The following is a 14,763-nucleotide window of genomic DNA, read 5'->3' as shown; positions in this document are numbered from 1 at the left end:
ACTAATTTCTTGTAATTTGTGGAACATTTCAAACCAAGTTGCTCATTGTCTTTTCACTTCAGTTTATGCAGGGTTCAAAGTTTTAAATACTCGTGAAAGGCATCTAAAGGCAACACAAGAAAAGTGATGTCCCTTCAGTTTTCAAATGTCAAATTAATTAGATGGAGGATTTATCGAACATTTATTAGATCACTGTCAAGGAAAATCATATTGAGATAATTATCGTTATCGCCCTGCCCTACTACAAACCTTATTTTTGGCCATATTCCAGAAAGCCTGTACTATGGCAGAGTGCAATACATCAACATGCATCCATGCATACATGCATACACACCTTTCATTTCTTTCAGCAAAGATCCCTCACCAGTGGGTAGTAGGCCACACACTCCCTCATCGTCTCCCCCTCCCTCTCTTCCACCTCCTTGTTGTCATATGACCGCTGTTATGTGTGTGCAACCGAACACAAAGTTGCTCTGTTAGTCCCCTCTGCTCTGCCCTCTCAGATTTGAGTGCTGGAAGTAAGGCCCTCTCACTCGCCGGCCTCGGGAAAACAGACATGGCCCTGTGTGCAGCTACCAGCAAAGATTAGAAAAGGAGGGCAAAGAGAAAGAAGGGGATGAATCGAGCCGATGTTATTTCATGAAACACCCAAAGATAACTTAATCCTTACTCATTAGGAGCCCCGCCCTAAGATTTTGTTCGATTCAGCTGACAGCTTTTCCTCACTGATGCTTCACCACTACGTCATTTATTAGTCCTCTCCACATCAGCGCCTGTCTAAAAGCAATGGCTGCCAGACAGTGTCTCACAGCCACATTAGTTGACACTTTGTCCCAGTACCTGGCAAGGATTAAAGACCCAAAACAAACACAACTGCTGAGCCAGCTGAATCAGAGCAATGCCCTGTCTGAACATACAGTGTGACAAAGCAGCCGAGAGACATGAACTTTATACACTGTGAAATCTGACAAGTTTATTTTATTTAAAAAAATCTAGGAAACCAGATGCCTTAAAAAATGTATGTAAATGTAACTATTAATCTTATTTTATATTTACTTTATATCCAATCGCTATGTTTACTTAAAATGTAGTTACATTGCAACTTAAAAATTATAAGTTTGATTAAATCAATCTTTTCTAAATTTTAGCAACTTAAGTAAACCATACTTGGTTAATGTGCTATATATCTGTATTCTGCTGGTTGCAAACTAGTGAATCATATTTGTATTTTCTTAAACATGTTAAGATAACAGACCTTACAGATCACATTTGATCTATGTTGATCTAAGTTGCTAACACTTAGAAAGAACAAGGTAATACCATTTGTCATTTTTAAGTTTCAACAACTTCACAAAATTAGTAAATGTAACTACAGTTTAAGTAAATTAATCAATAAATACAGCTAAATTTGAAGTAAACTTTACACTTTTATATATGAAATAAACATAAAATAAGATTAATAAATATATTTACTTTCAAGGCAGTCGGCTTCTAAGATTACTTTAAGTAAGATCAAGTTTTCAGATTTTACAGTGTGGTATTTCCTCTATCATTTTATAGGTTATTTCATTTTATTGCAAGATCAATTTATAATGTGAATCTCACAACTACTAAAGCAAATGTGTAAGTCTCTTTCTGGCACTCCCTCTCCAGGAAATAAGTGACATGTTAGATTAATCATTTTATTAAGTAGGCTGCCAAGGGAAGTGTGCTTGGCCCCCTTGGTACTTAACTGTAATAGAGCTGAGTTTAATTGTCCAAGTCGACTGTGTGCTCACCTAAAAGGTTAAAGATGGCTTTAAGTGCATCGGACGGTGACATCGGCATCCTCAGTGCAAGAGAGCCGCTACCTCAACAACAGCCACTGTCACTTTAAAACCAAGTCTGTCCCTGCTGTCCCCTGCTATTATGTCACCCAGTGGAGTGGATGTAGCAAGTAACAAAGGAGGTGGAAGGAGGTCAACACAGCATAGGTTTTGTCACACTCTCGCTCTCATTTTTATATGCATAAAGGCTGCTTGAGTGGCATCATACTGCACACTACCAATAAAACAAAAAAGGAAAAAAACAGTAGATGATGATGCTGTTGGAAGAAGATTTATGCTTAATTTATTATATGTGTTCTACTTGTTAAAGAATTTATGTTGAGGTTTTTGTATTTGGCATTACAAAACCACTACTTATCAAAGTCAGAGCAATTGTATTTTTTCCAGTATTATGAACAACCAGTCTACTGAATAATGGCTCGATGACATTTTTCTGTGTGTCTTTGTGTGGGGAACCTGGTGAAGGCCCATTATATAGTATGAGATTAACCTTTATATTTCACACTGATGCTCGTCATCCATCATTTTAAAGTCAAGGTCATCAGTCACCTCTGACATTTTTTGACCTGTCTCAGAAGAAAACTGAAAATTTAGCTGAAATAATTAGGGTTGATTAGTGCTTTTGTCACAGTTGATGTGACCTTGGTTTGTGTGCTAGTCGTTCCCAACCAGTGATTAAGCCTGAAGTATTTGATATTGAGAGGAGAATAAGAACATGACTGGAAAAGACTGTCAGAGATACTAAAGTTGTGGGTGCAGATTACAAAACACAGTCTTGTCTGCAAAAAGTTGTTTGCATGCAAAACATTTATTGCTGTGCACCCAGTTCTGATTCTGGCTGTGATATTAAAGGGACATTTTTTTTTTCTCCCAATGACTGACATGCCAGCAAAATGACATGTGTCGTCTCTTGATTTCCATAAAGCATCTACACATTAAGTATCTGCACTTCCAGGCCAATAGTCCCTTCGTCTACAATATGCCAATCTGCGAGTGCAGCCATTATCACTGTATGTCTGGTTATATTTCCAAAAATATTAGAATCAGGTCAAAATATGGTTGTGCTAATAGCCAAAGCCTCATCACCACAGCTTTGTATGTATTATGTACTTCTAAATTGTGGGCAGTATTGCAGCTTGTTCTCGAGTTCAAACATTTCTCCCTAAAGGGGAACTACGCCCATTTGAAAAATTCATACGTGTTATTCCCATTATCGAAGACATTTCAAAAAAATATTAGCAAACATGAACAACTCTCTCCAAAGTCAGAACTCAGATTTGTGATGACATTAAGTATTAAGTCTGGAGCTGCTCCACAGATGATTATTTGGGAACGATGATAAACTTAGGGCATCCAGTGAAGGGTTTGCAACCTTATTGCAAAACTTATTTGAGCCATATAATAACACAGCCTGGGTCTAGATTAGCCCCATTACTAATAGGTCTAAATAAGCATTCATGAAAATGTTTTACCACAAGGTGGATTCTCTGAAGAGGGCTTTTTGTGATTATTTGGTTCTTTAACAAAGCAAAAAAGATCTGTCTACCCGCTATTATATTCTCTTGTAGACTTTTTCCTTTTTTTGTAATCGATAGTTTGCCTAGTTAGAGAGACTCAAGACTAGCCACCGCTCTTGACGTTCAGCGAAATTTAAAGGAAAAGGTGCCAGGCTGTAAACGTATGATTCATTTGGCGTTTCGCCTGATTCCACTTGCGTTATTTTCTGCAAAATGTGTCTCTTAGATGGTGGATGCTTATGGTCTGGCACCTAGTTGTAACCTTTTTGTAAAGCCTCGACCTCCCCTGAGCACAAAGGGAACATCCTAAGCATAAAAAATATTAAGAAAATACAGGCAGAGGGGAGAGTCTCTGCCAAAAAAAAACAAGTGGGTCATAAGGATGATAAAGAGGAATTGCTTCTGCTTTTTCTTTTGTTTTTTAATTAAAATCCTTCACAGTATACCTTTAAAACATTTTTATAATTTGATGTCTAGGCTAAACGTTTTTACAATTGGATAATGTAAGAATCAATGAATGAAAGGATGAAAAGAAAGTTAAAATGTTAAAAGATAAGTATTATTAATTTTCATGTAGCCCATTTTTTTTGGTCAAAGCCACAGGGAGCCACTGGAGAGGTGCATGCTGCTCAGAGCCACAGGTTGCCTTTCCCTGACCCAGGGGAATGTTCTAAGTATATGGGTACATTTTCTGTTTCGAGAACACTACAATAAAATAAAGCTCATTTAGGTATAAAAAAAGAAATATGCATTGGCTCCACAAAATCAGGCTCCCATTCATTGGGTTTATACCTCATACCATCACAAGTCTGAGACTTTCTTGTGTTGCATTGCAGTTGCGTTTTGTAAAACAGATTCTATACTGTTGGAAACTTGCGGCAAAAAGGAGTTAGAGCAAAGAGGAAGAAGTGATTCTAGGTGCGGTTTCAGTTCACAAAGTAAGAAAGTAAGGTTGGAAACGCAAACAATATACTGAAACATTATTCTAACTGAGAGTAAATATCCTGTTATAGTAACAGACAGGTTTAGCAGATTTTTTTCTTTGACCAACAAAACTTAAGCAAATACTGTACAAATATTCTCTCATTTCACTGACACTATGATTAGACTCAGATAATGAAACAGTCACGTTGATGCTGAAAGGGCCTACTTTATTCCTCACAGAAAATTGATCAGGAATCAATAAGACAATCAATAAAGAATTGGACCAGTAAACAGAATCAATAATGGATTGGATCAACATAATCTTACCAGTGCCCAACTCTAATATGTGTATATTTATATTAAAATAGCCACACCTTAGTTTGAGGAAAGGCATTGTTACACTTGTTGCGGTGTAACAGTCTTCCCAGTTCTCCCATGAAACCACTGAGTGCTCCGTAATGGCGGTTTACGCTATGAAGTTCAAGCCACTGTGTGTAGGCAACTCCAGAGGATGTCTGGTACTCATAAATGTGGATTGTTATTTGAAGACATAGTTCTACAATCAGCTATGTTTTGTCACCAACCGAACTTCAATACCTTCTTACTGGATTTTAAGATTTTAAGATGTATCGCATTTGTTCGACCAAGGCTAAAAACCTTTTCTCACAATGTTAATTAAAGAGAAAAATAATTTGTTTATCCATTCAGTGATGTATCCTCTCCAAAATTTACTGGGTTCTTCCTTGGACCATGCTTTATCCTTACACCTAGTTTCATGAAAATTGTGCCAGTAGTATTTCCATAATCCTGCAAACAAAGAAATAAACCAACCCAAAAACATAACCTCTGTGGTAGGGATGCAACAGTGTGAGATTTTCACTGTACGATGCCATCTCAGAAAATATAGTGGTTTCACAGTATCATGGTATTACAGAGCTATTATCAGTCAGAATGACCCTTAAAAGAATGAAAACAGAAGGGTTGTTCATCCAGGTGCATTATTTTCAATGCCATGGATAAACAAATGTACACGGTAAGATACTTGTCAACTTTCATATCATGGCATTGCCTTAAAAACTGTTGCTGCAACCCTACTCCTTGGCGAAGGTAACAATACATCGGTTTACTGCGCTTTCAATCGTCTCCTTGAAAAACTCATTAATCATTTTGATATATCAACAATGGTAATTTGAGCTTAGAAAGAAATAAAGCATTATATGCATGCATTTTATCTAATGGTGAAATGCTGAAAAATATGGTTTGTATGCTGCAAAAACCGCTTGTCTGAATTCCAAAATGTGAAGCATTTTCTTGATGAAGAACAGTAAATCAGACTTGCAGCCACCGTAAAGGCTTTTTTCAATCTGTCATCATTACGCTATGACAGCGATCAATATTCCTATCCAGTTTTCTTACAAACCCCAGTTGGACACCGTTACACAGGTTCAGCAAAAGTATCAATCTAATATTCCTGATCCATTTTGGTATCAGTGGTGCTCAAAAGATAAAAGCGTGGTGGGATTCATCCACCATCTTCGCGTTGATATACAGATGTCTCAGGGCCTCGACGTGAGCTGGAACTATCACAGACACATCCAGCATTCTCTCTGTGTCACATGCTCAGAAAAAGCGCTGTGTTTCTACCACCGTGAAATTATCACGGTCTTCCCCCCCTCTTTTTCATCCAATCTGTTCCAAATCTTCTCTTTCCTTCATTCTCTCTCTTGCTCTCTGCTGCATCAACCTCCGCCCCTCTGCCCCATCTGCCTCCCTACTGTTAAACCCCCCCAGCCCCTCGACCCCTCCCTGCACTGGTTCTCTCTCTCTCTCTCTCTCTCTCTCTCTCTCTCTCAGGCATGTCACACAAACACACATACAGTATGCACAAATACACATGCTCTCCTGATGCTGCACAACCAATCCCAACCCCCATTGAAAAAAAATACACTCTGCAAAAAAAATCTGAACGATTGTTGAAACAGAAAATGTCACAAATCATCCCATTTTGTCTGCTGAGTAATGAACACGCTCTGCCCTCTCCCTCTTTCCCCCTCTCGCCGACAAGATTTACATTCATAAGCGGACACAAACAACCAGACACGAATGAACCAAATAAATCCCAGCCCGAGATTATTAATGAATGTAAATTTCCCCCTCACAGAGCAGCAGACAGCGAGCTCCACTGTCAAAATCCTACAGTGTTCCTGTGCCGCTGTCAGGGCCACAATTTGCCCGCTTATCCCAGTGCCCGCCAGCTCCGCGGGGTTTGTACACCTCCTACTGCAAATTCACATTCAATGTGCCGTGAAGCCAGTTGTAAGCACCTGATCGTGTGATTTTACTCCTCTTATTTCCCCTCTTTCCATTTCATAGCTTATGGCCTGGACAGAGCACGGAGACATTAACACAAACACACACACACACACACACACACACACTCACACACACACATCATTGATGCATCCTTCACTTGTCCTACATACAGTAATTACACAAACTAAGCACTGCGTTCAGATAAAAGCATTCTATAAGGATCGAGGATGCTCTGGGGAGATGGTGAGTCAAATTGGAAGCATAAGATAGCAGCGTCCGCTGGCACACAGCTAGCAGGGTGGAGGAGGGGACTGGACAGGCTGCCTGCCTGTGTGCCATCTCTGAACATCACCTTCCCCATTTTTTTCAGGAAAACACACTCCACACAACAGCTGTAATTAAACAGCATCTCACTCCTCGTCTGTGTCCAAACTGGACCAGCCTTGTGGTGATTACACCCAAAAGAAAGCGTTGTGTCTGAGAGTAGTCAGGCTTACCGTGTTCACAAGCCAGCATCCATTTACAAAGGATACTGCAGACAAGCCCTTGCAGGGAGAGAAAGGCTGTGTGCAATCCACCTTTAGTCCTGCTGCTTCATCTTCATATCTTCCTCATATTCACACACACTCACGTACATCTCTCTCTCTCTTTCAGAGCCCCTGTTTCTCTGTCTTATTAACGTCTGTGTTCTATATCCTCTCTTGTTTGCTCCAAGGCAGTTGAGACACTGCAGCGATGGGGGTGGAGGGCGTGTATATATGTGTGCGTGTGTTTGAGTGTGTCAGAGACAGAGAGGCAGAGAGAGGGAGTGCAGGACAGAAACGGAGGGAGGAGTCAGCAGGGATAGAGAGAGAAGGGGGAAATGGTCAGGATTAAATCATGAGTAACAGAAAGAGAGAGAGAAAAACAGGCTTTGACGGGGTCGCCGCAGCATCCAGTGTATCTTTATTTCATGCTTTAATGATAAAATATACATCGGCCATTAAGGAATTTGAGCCCTGCTAGCTAAAGTAGAGATGATACAGTGAGTAGATGTGTTTCTTGAGGTGTTATATGCTCGCTGACAGGCCAGCAGCAGGATTGGTTGTGATTTCATTGATGACTGAAAAAACATACAAGATAGGGAGAGAGGGAGGAGGAGGAGGGGACTAGAGAGGAGAGGAAGGGAGGGGAGGGGAGAAATGACGACAAAGGAATGGGAGGGGGATTGGACGATGGTGTAATGTGCTGTTTCCGTGCCAACTGTTTCTGTGACAGTGGGACCACTTCCTTTATTGCTATTGGCTATAACCAAGAATTGATAGAGGCTTGGGCAAATAAGGCAGCATGCCATGGGGTGTTAATGGATGTTTTTCTTTTCTATTTCTTCCAGCACTTGTTAATCTCAAACAAAATGTATGTGTTTTGCTTGACTGCAGCCACAGAGAACACTTGCATGAACACGTGATGATCGCAGCGCTGGGGCACGATATGAATTATCGCTTTGTCATTATGGATGCCACCAGTGTGTAAAGAGACTCCTCCCTTCCTCCTGACACACACACACACACATACACACACACTGTACAACAGGAAAAAATCCCCAGATCAAGTTGCTCAGGGTGTGTAGTGTAATGTAATTGCCTGGACACAAACCCTGGTGTCATGAACTGTGAGATAATTAATCGGCTATAGGCCAGAGCGAGCGCACATCTGGTGGGGGTGAGCAACTTTGCCTCTTCCTGACCTTTTATACGGCCTTTTTAATCCGATCTGGCAAGCAGGTGGTGCATTGTCCCCATTCTTTCTCCCTTTCACTTGCTCCTTCACTGCGATCATTAATTACCTTAAACAGATGCTCAGCGTCAACATACAGTCCCTTCCTCTTTAGCGACCATTTAATAAAGCAGAAATGTACCATCTCTCAGTTTCGCTGCTAGCAAAGAGAGAACTGTCTGAACTTCTCCAAAACAAATAACTGAAATCTAAGACAATAGTGCCAAAACATAAGTCAGGTGCATGAAACTGACACCTGCTATGAAACCACCAAAAGCCCATGCTGGGATGTCCCTATGCATTTTAATCACACACTAAACTCATGTGACAGTCAACAGGACACTATTTTGAAAATATACAAAGGAAGTGCCTGTTCAGATGTCACGTACACCTTGACTCTACAGTAGGTTGTTTCCACTTTGACTCAATAACTGTTGTTTCACCTTCAAATGTTAAACCTGTGACGATCTTACCACATCACACAGGAGATAAATATCCACACTTGACAAAAACACAATCTGCTTTTTTATGTTCTTAACTTATGAATGTTTCAATCTGTCTTGAATGAGAAGATCTGTGAGGTTGAGGGAAACAAAGAGCAACAATCAGTAGTTCCTAATGGCTATAGACAATGATGATATGCCATTTAAAGGGATACTTCTTCCCCCAAAGTAATTATTTGGATATCAGTTACTCACCCTGTGTTACGCTGATTTTGCCATGCCTGTCATTTATGACTTCAATTCATCAAGATTTTTCTCCGTTTTTGGATTTTTCACAGGAATCACAGTAACAATGTTTTCTATACTAATTCAACGTAATACCAGCCTGGTACGTCCATCCTGATCACGTGAGCTCAGCATTGTTTCTCTCTCTTTGGACTCTGGACTCGCTCCTAACCAAAACGATTTCAGAGGGCAGGAGTAACTGATTTGGAGACAGACTCCTTCAGCCAGTCCTGGTGTTAGCATTAGCGTCTGCTCCTTTATTACACAACTATTATGTCAATTAGACAGTAACAGTGTAAAAAATATAATTTATTTATATTTAAGCTCTTTATGTGACATGTACCTCCTTGATTACATCTCCATGCGGCCTTTGCGATACACTATTCCCAGCATTTTTTGGAATTTTTCATTCAGCAACCAGCTGCCTCTGGACTGCTTAATACCAGCTGGCAGCATCTTAGTTGTCTGTCCGAAACATTATGAACGCTGATCTGCATGTCCATGTTCCCTAGCTTTGCAGCCTCTCATATCTGCTCCTCCATTAGCGCTATCACTGTCAACAATAAACATCGTATTTGTACTTCTTCATCCCCAAAAGAGCCAGTCAGTAAATCAAGCTTTTTGCCAAATCCATTCAGAAAAAAGGCGAAAAAAGTATTTTTCTCTGAGAAACTGTTGTTGTTTAATTGTTGTTACTGACTCTAACACTGAATCAACTTAAGTTATCGCTGTGTTTACAATTTTGAAAGCAGCGGCCTGCATGTTACATCATCAACTATAACGCTGTCCCTGATTGGCTGCCGACATTTTCCGCTACAGAGCCCCCAGAGTCTGGAAATGGTCATTTGGTCACAACCAACTTACCTCTTGAAAGCTTTTAAAACTTTTTGTTTTTTTATGAGTCTATGCTGCCGACAGCTGTGGTTGGAGGCATTATGTCGTTGGGTTGTCCGTCCATCCCATTCTTGTGAACCTGATTTCTCGAGAAGGCTGTGAGGGACATTCCTCAAATTTGGCAAAAACGTCCACTTGGACTCATCAATGACCTGATTAGTGTTATGTTTGTGGTCAAAGATCACAGTGACCTAACAAACATATCTTTGGCCATAACACAATAATTCATAGATTGATTATGACAAAATTTCTAATAATACGGTCTAATAGGCTAAAATTATGAAGTGATAAAATTTTACATCTCAAAGATCAACTTCACAGTGACATCATAATGTTCATTATCATCTACTAGGCTCAGAACTAAGACTCTAATGGTAACCCATCCAGCAATATCAACCCTGTAGAAAACAACTTGGATCTGACTTTGATTCTCATACCTGCTTGAATGATAAATGTGCTCAGCCTCTGCTTCCTTCATTTAAAAGCTATTTCCAAAATAACTTCCTTTTAATCGTTTGGTGACCTTAAAAACTTGATTGTACCTTTATATTTCATCATTTGATTTCAGTTGTTATCAGATTCCCTTTCCTGTTGCAAAACTGCAGCAGCAAGGATGTTCGCCAAATGAAGAACAAAAGATCATATTACCCCCCGTTAGGCAGCTCTACACTGGTTGCCTGTTAGTTTTAGAATTGATTTCAAGATTTCAGTATTAAAGCACAGCAGGGTTTGTCTCCAAGCTACATATCAGACTTAACACTTCATGAGCTGCCGCACAGCCCGGTCCTCTGAGAGAACATGGTTGGTAACAGAAGGTGGCTGAGCTCTCACAAGGTCCAGCCAGAAAATTGGAGCTGCTTTGTCTTTTGAATCGCTCCAAAAAGCCTTTTTATAACTTTCTTTTAAGTGTACTTTTTGTTATCCTTTTAGTGAGAATGATTTATTTGTTTTGTAAATCCCCTCACTGACTTTTTTCCCTCTTTACTTTCTCAAGATGTTCTCTGCCAGTGCCTTATGACCCTTCTGTCTCCTTCAACAATTTTCCATCCCTTTCTCTCTCCATAACCCTCACTATCCCTTTTTGTCTCTCCCAGATTGTCTCTGTGCCTCTCCCAGCTTCCTGTCTCCCTAATCCTTAATCCTGTGGAAATCGGTCAGGCAGAATGAGCCAGCTTTGATCAGGCTCTCATATCAGGCGTGCTAACAGTGTCAGCACACCCGGATCCCACAGAACCCTGGAGCCCAGGGGGAGAGCTTCAAACAGGCGTTCACCCCCTGACTCTGCTGGAGAGGAAGGGGAAAGAGAGGCTGCAGAGTTCACGTCTCAACTGCCAGTTACGGACTCTGTCATCAGCATCTCTTTTTTAATTTAGCAAACACCATGATTTAACACCATTTATCTGTGATGGCACCTTTGCTTTTGGATTTGGCTTTTTCCGCATGAGCTGAACTTGCTGTGGGAAAGAGATCAGCAGCCAGTGTAGCGCTGTTTGAGGCTGAGAACAGTGTACAGCACAGGGATGTGAAAGTCACTTCTGCTTTTGTCAGCGGTGTCCTTGACAGCAAGCATGGAATCTGTGTTACTGGTGTTTTGGTATTGTGATCCACGGCCAGGGATGATACCTACCTGAGTGGGAGGCATGTTACAAAATGCCTGGTGATCTTGGGGCACAAATGCATCATGCAGGAAAATTAGCTTTGCTTAAAGGTCAGCTGTGCACAGAGCATCGAACAGAGTCCGAAAAATAAATAACTACACAAACTGAATTGTGCCAAAGCGATTTGTGCCTGTGCCCACATTTTAATCCAAACAGCCAACCCTAAGAATATATTGGAATGGTCACTGCAAAACAACATTCAAACATATTTTTGCTTCAGTACAGTGTTTAACCCTTAAACTCCTGGATCGACATTGGTTTTCTTGTGTTGTTTTCAGACAATTTTCACAAACATTTAAACCTCTTAAACCTGAGAAAAATGATTATAAAAATTTGTACAACACTGGAAAAAACATTAAGAACAACTTGACAAGAAATGCCCTCAATTGCCAAAAATAAAAAATTAAAAGGTGGCAAGCAAACGACCTGAAAATTAGCCGGGGGCGTATTTTTAGACATTATGTAAAAACTAAGTTTGTCTATGTTTCAAAGGGGGCAACCATTAAAAAACAAAAAAAAAGCGATTACCAACTTGGAATGCATGGTGTAAGGTATATGAGTAAGTAAGATTGCAAATATCGGGGTAACCACTACTTAAACACTGTTTTCTTTTACTTGACTTTTGAAGATGGGGCATCTATTGTTTGTGAAAGAGTTTTTACTTGGTTATGAAACACTCTCAACTTATCAACACATCAATATATGATTTTTTTGTTGGTGGCTACAACAAAGCTAGTGAATGCTTTGATTCACATTAATAATAAACTTTATTACAGACTCAATGGTCCAGATAAGAGCAAGACAATACATACAAAAGATATAAAAGACACATAGAAGTACCATACACAACATATTCACAATGCAATAAGATCACTTAAAAAAAACAAAAAACAAGTAAAAAGTCATTAGTTGCATGTAGGTAACGTCAGCTGAATTTGTCATTAATAGGTGTAATAGTTCGTAATATTACTTAGCCACAGATAGATACATTATGTCATAGTTATGCATCTTGCAGAAAACAGTGTTTTAAAAGAAAAAATTATTGTAAAAAATACTTTCTGTCTTTCTTTCACAGGCTCCCAAAACAATTGCCTGCCAGATGAAGATCTTACAGGAGGCAGTGGTGCTCATGGCAAATGCAGTCTTTCACCCTAGGAAACACTACCGCTTTTTCTTCAGGGGTCGACACAGCTTTAAAGCTCCTTACAGTTGCTTTAAATAATTCAAACAGCCTACAACCTTGCAGAACCAACAGAGACGGTAGGCTACATAAAAGTTTTTGTATCTCACAACTACATGACGTGGATGTTAGAAATCTCCACAGATTTAAAACAATACAGTCAGTGCACCCAGTCTCGTTTTTAAATCAGTTCAGATGTGTAATCAGGTACTTTCAATAATCTGGAGAAGTAAAGCTTTTAATAGAGCCATCTATGTATACGATGTAAACATCTGATATATTCCTCAACTGAAGACGGCGGGCAAACTCTTTGTGTGATAATATCTTTGTTTATAATCCTGTAAAGTTCGCAAACAAGACCTAAATCAAAGTAACTTATCTGGTGCCTGCATCAATTATAGTACCAAATAATGGTTCATAAAAGGTTAAGGATGAAAATGAAGAAATAGTACATTTCTCCAAGTGAAAGTATACTGTTGAAGAGTACAAATTCTACTTCTTTTGTGCAATTTTGCTTGATAGTCTGTGGCCTGCCCCTCTGTGAACATTCACTGTTATCAAAGTAAAGGTTGACATCTGGTGGACAAACTTATGTACTACACAGTCAAGAGGGACTATTTTGCATTTGGACTCTTTTTTAAGCACATAACTGATTCAGTGAGTAAAAAAAAAAGATTTCTAAGAATTAAAAAGTAAAGATTAAGGAATTTTAATGCATGCACACAAGCAACAATGATTTTGATAGTGAACGACCTAGTTATTTGTGCCAAATTTAGTATCCAAGTTGTTTTTGTTGCTCATGTATTTACTTAATGATTTTTACACCTCTGTGCTTATCTGAGGTGCTGTTAAAACACAACAGTGAGCTGGTTAATGCACTCTTATCTACATTATTACATCTTTTTTTTATTCACGTATAAGTTATAAGCAAAACCTTTCTGTAGCCGCACGGTAGCTGGCATGCATCAGATCAACACACAACTAATTGAGTTTTGAAAATGATTGTCATCTACTTAACCCTTTGAAACCAAACGGTTTTTCCTTTTTCTCAAAAACATGATAGGGCAGCAATGAGCAACTTAAGAAATGGCCCAGAAATTAGCAAGCTATGATTAAAGTTACAAGTAACATTAGTAACTCATAAATTACCTAAAAACAAGCCTAAAAGAGAAAATTAAATAAATAAATAACAAGAAAATGAATTGGAAATAAGGAAAAAGAAAGGTAAAAAAAACCAACCTCAAAACAAACAAAAAGAATACCTGAGAAGAAATGCTAAAAATTAAATAGAATAACAATTGTATTTTTGTAACATCTTTTTAATGATATAATTCGTACTCAACCCGACCCCCACCCCTTTCTTTTTTCTTTTTGCGGGACAATTCTTGCCAAGTGTCTCATTGCCTTTTTCCCTGTGTTTTCTAAAAAAACAACCAGTTTGTTCAGGCTTCAGACGTTAAAATGCTTGTAAAAGACATATGAATGCAGCACAAGGTAACTGATATCAATCCAGGTTTTAAAGAGTTAAAGCCTATAATTTAAACATCATGTCAGCAAACAACACTGGAATAACAACCTTTACACCAGCCCCATGTTTCAGTCACTGATCTAATCCATAGATGGAACCAGAATGCTGTTGTTTTTCTGCACTGCAAACCTTCGGTTACAGTATTTGGTTAAGACTCTCAGCGGATCTTCAGACTGCCAGAGATTTAAGAGTCCATGTTGGTGGCAGTCTTAGACCTTTTTGATGGGGCCCACTTGAGTTGGGAAGAAACTGCAGCACCCCTGTTACACTAGTTCAAAGCCCCAGAACATCTAGCGGTGTTTTAGCTTCAGGCTCAGAGTGATGAACACTAAATAAAAGTCTGGAGGCACTAGTTTCGTATCTTAAGGTAGCAGGTTGATGGATGGTGCAGACAACCCTCCTTTTTCCTTGATGAATAAGGCTTTGGGTTAATGCTGCTA

General features: G+C 39.4%; 1 protein-coding gene across 1 annotated transcript in view; it reads right to left on the bottom strand.

Annotated features, from left to right (window-relative positions):
• The window catches only part of gnaz (guanine nucleotide binding protein (G protein), alpha z polypeptide), a 39,207-nt gene extending 31,874 nt beyond the window's left edge, over positions 1–7,333 (bottom strand). Inside the window, exon 1 of the mRNA XM_042509149.1 lies at positions 7,078–7,333. The gene's annotated coding sequence lies outside the window, so the exon portion shown is untranslated. The remainder of the gene's footprint in view (positions 1–7,077) is intronic.
• Positions 7,334–14,763: the final 7,430 nt, after the last annotated feature.

This window comes from Plectropomus leopardus, chromosome 20, assembly GCF_008729295.1.
Source record: "Plectropomus leopardus isolate mb chromosome 20, YSFRI_Pleo_2.0, whole genome shotgun sequence".
In the NCBI taxonomy this organism is placed as follows: Eukaryota; Metazoa; Chordata; class Actinopteri; order Perciformes; family Serranidae; genus Plectropomus; species Plectropomus leopardus.
Note: the sequence above shows the minus strand (reverse complement) of the source record. Positions and strands in the feature narration are given on the sequence as shown.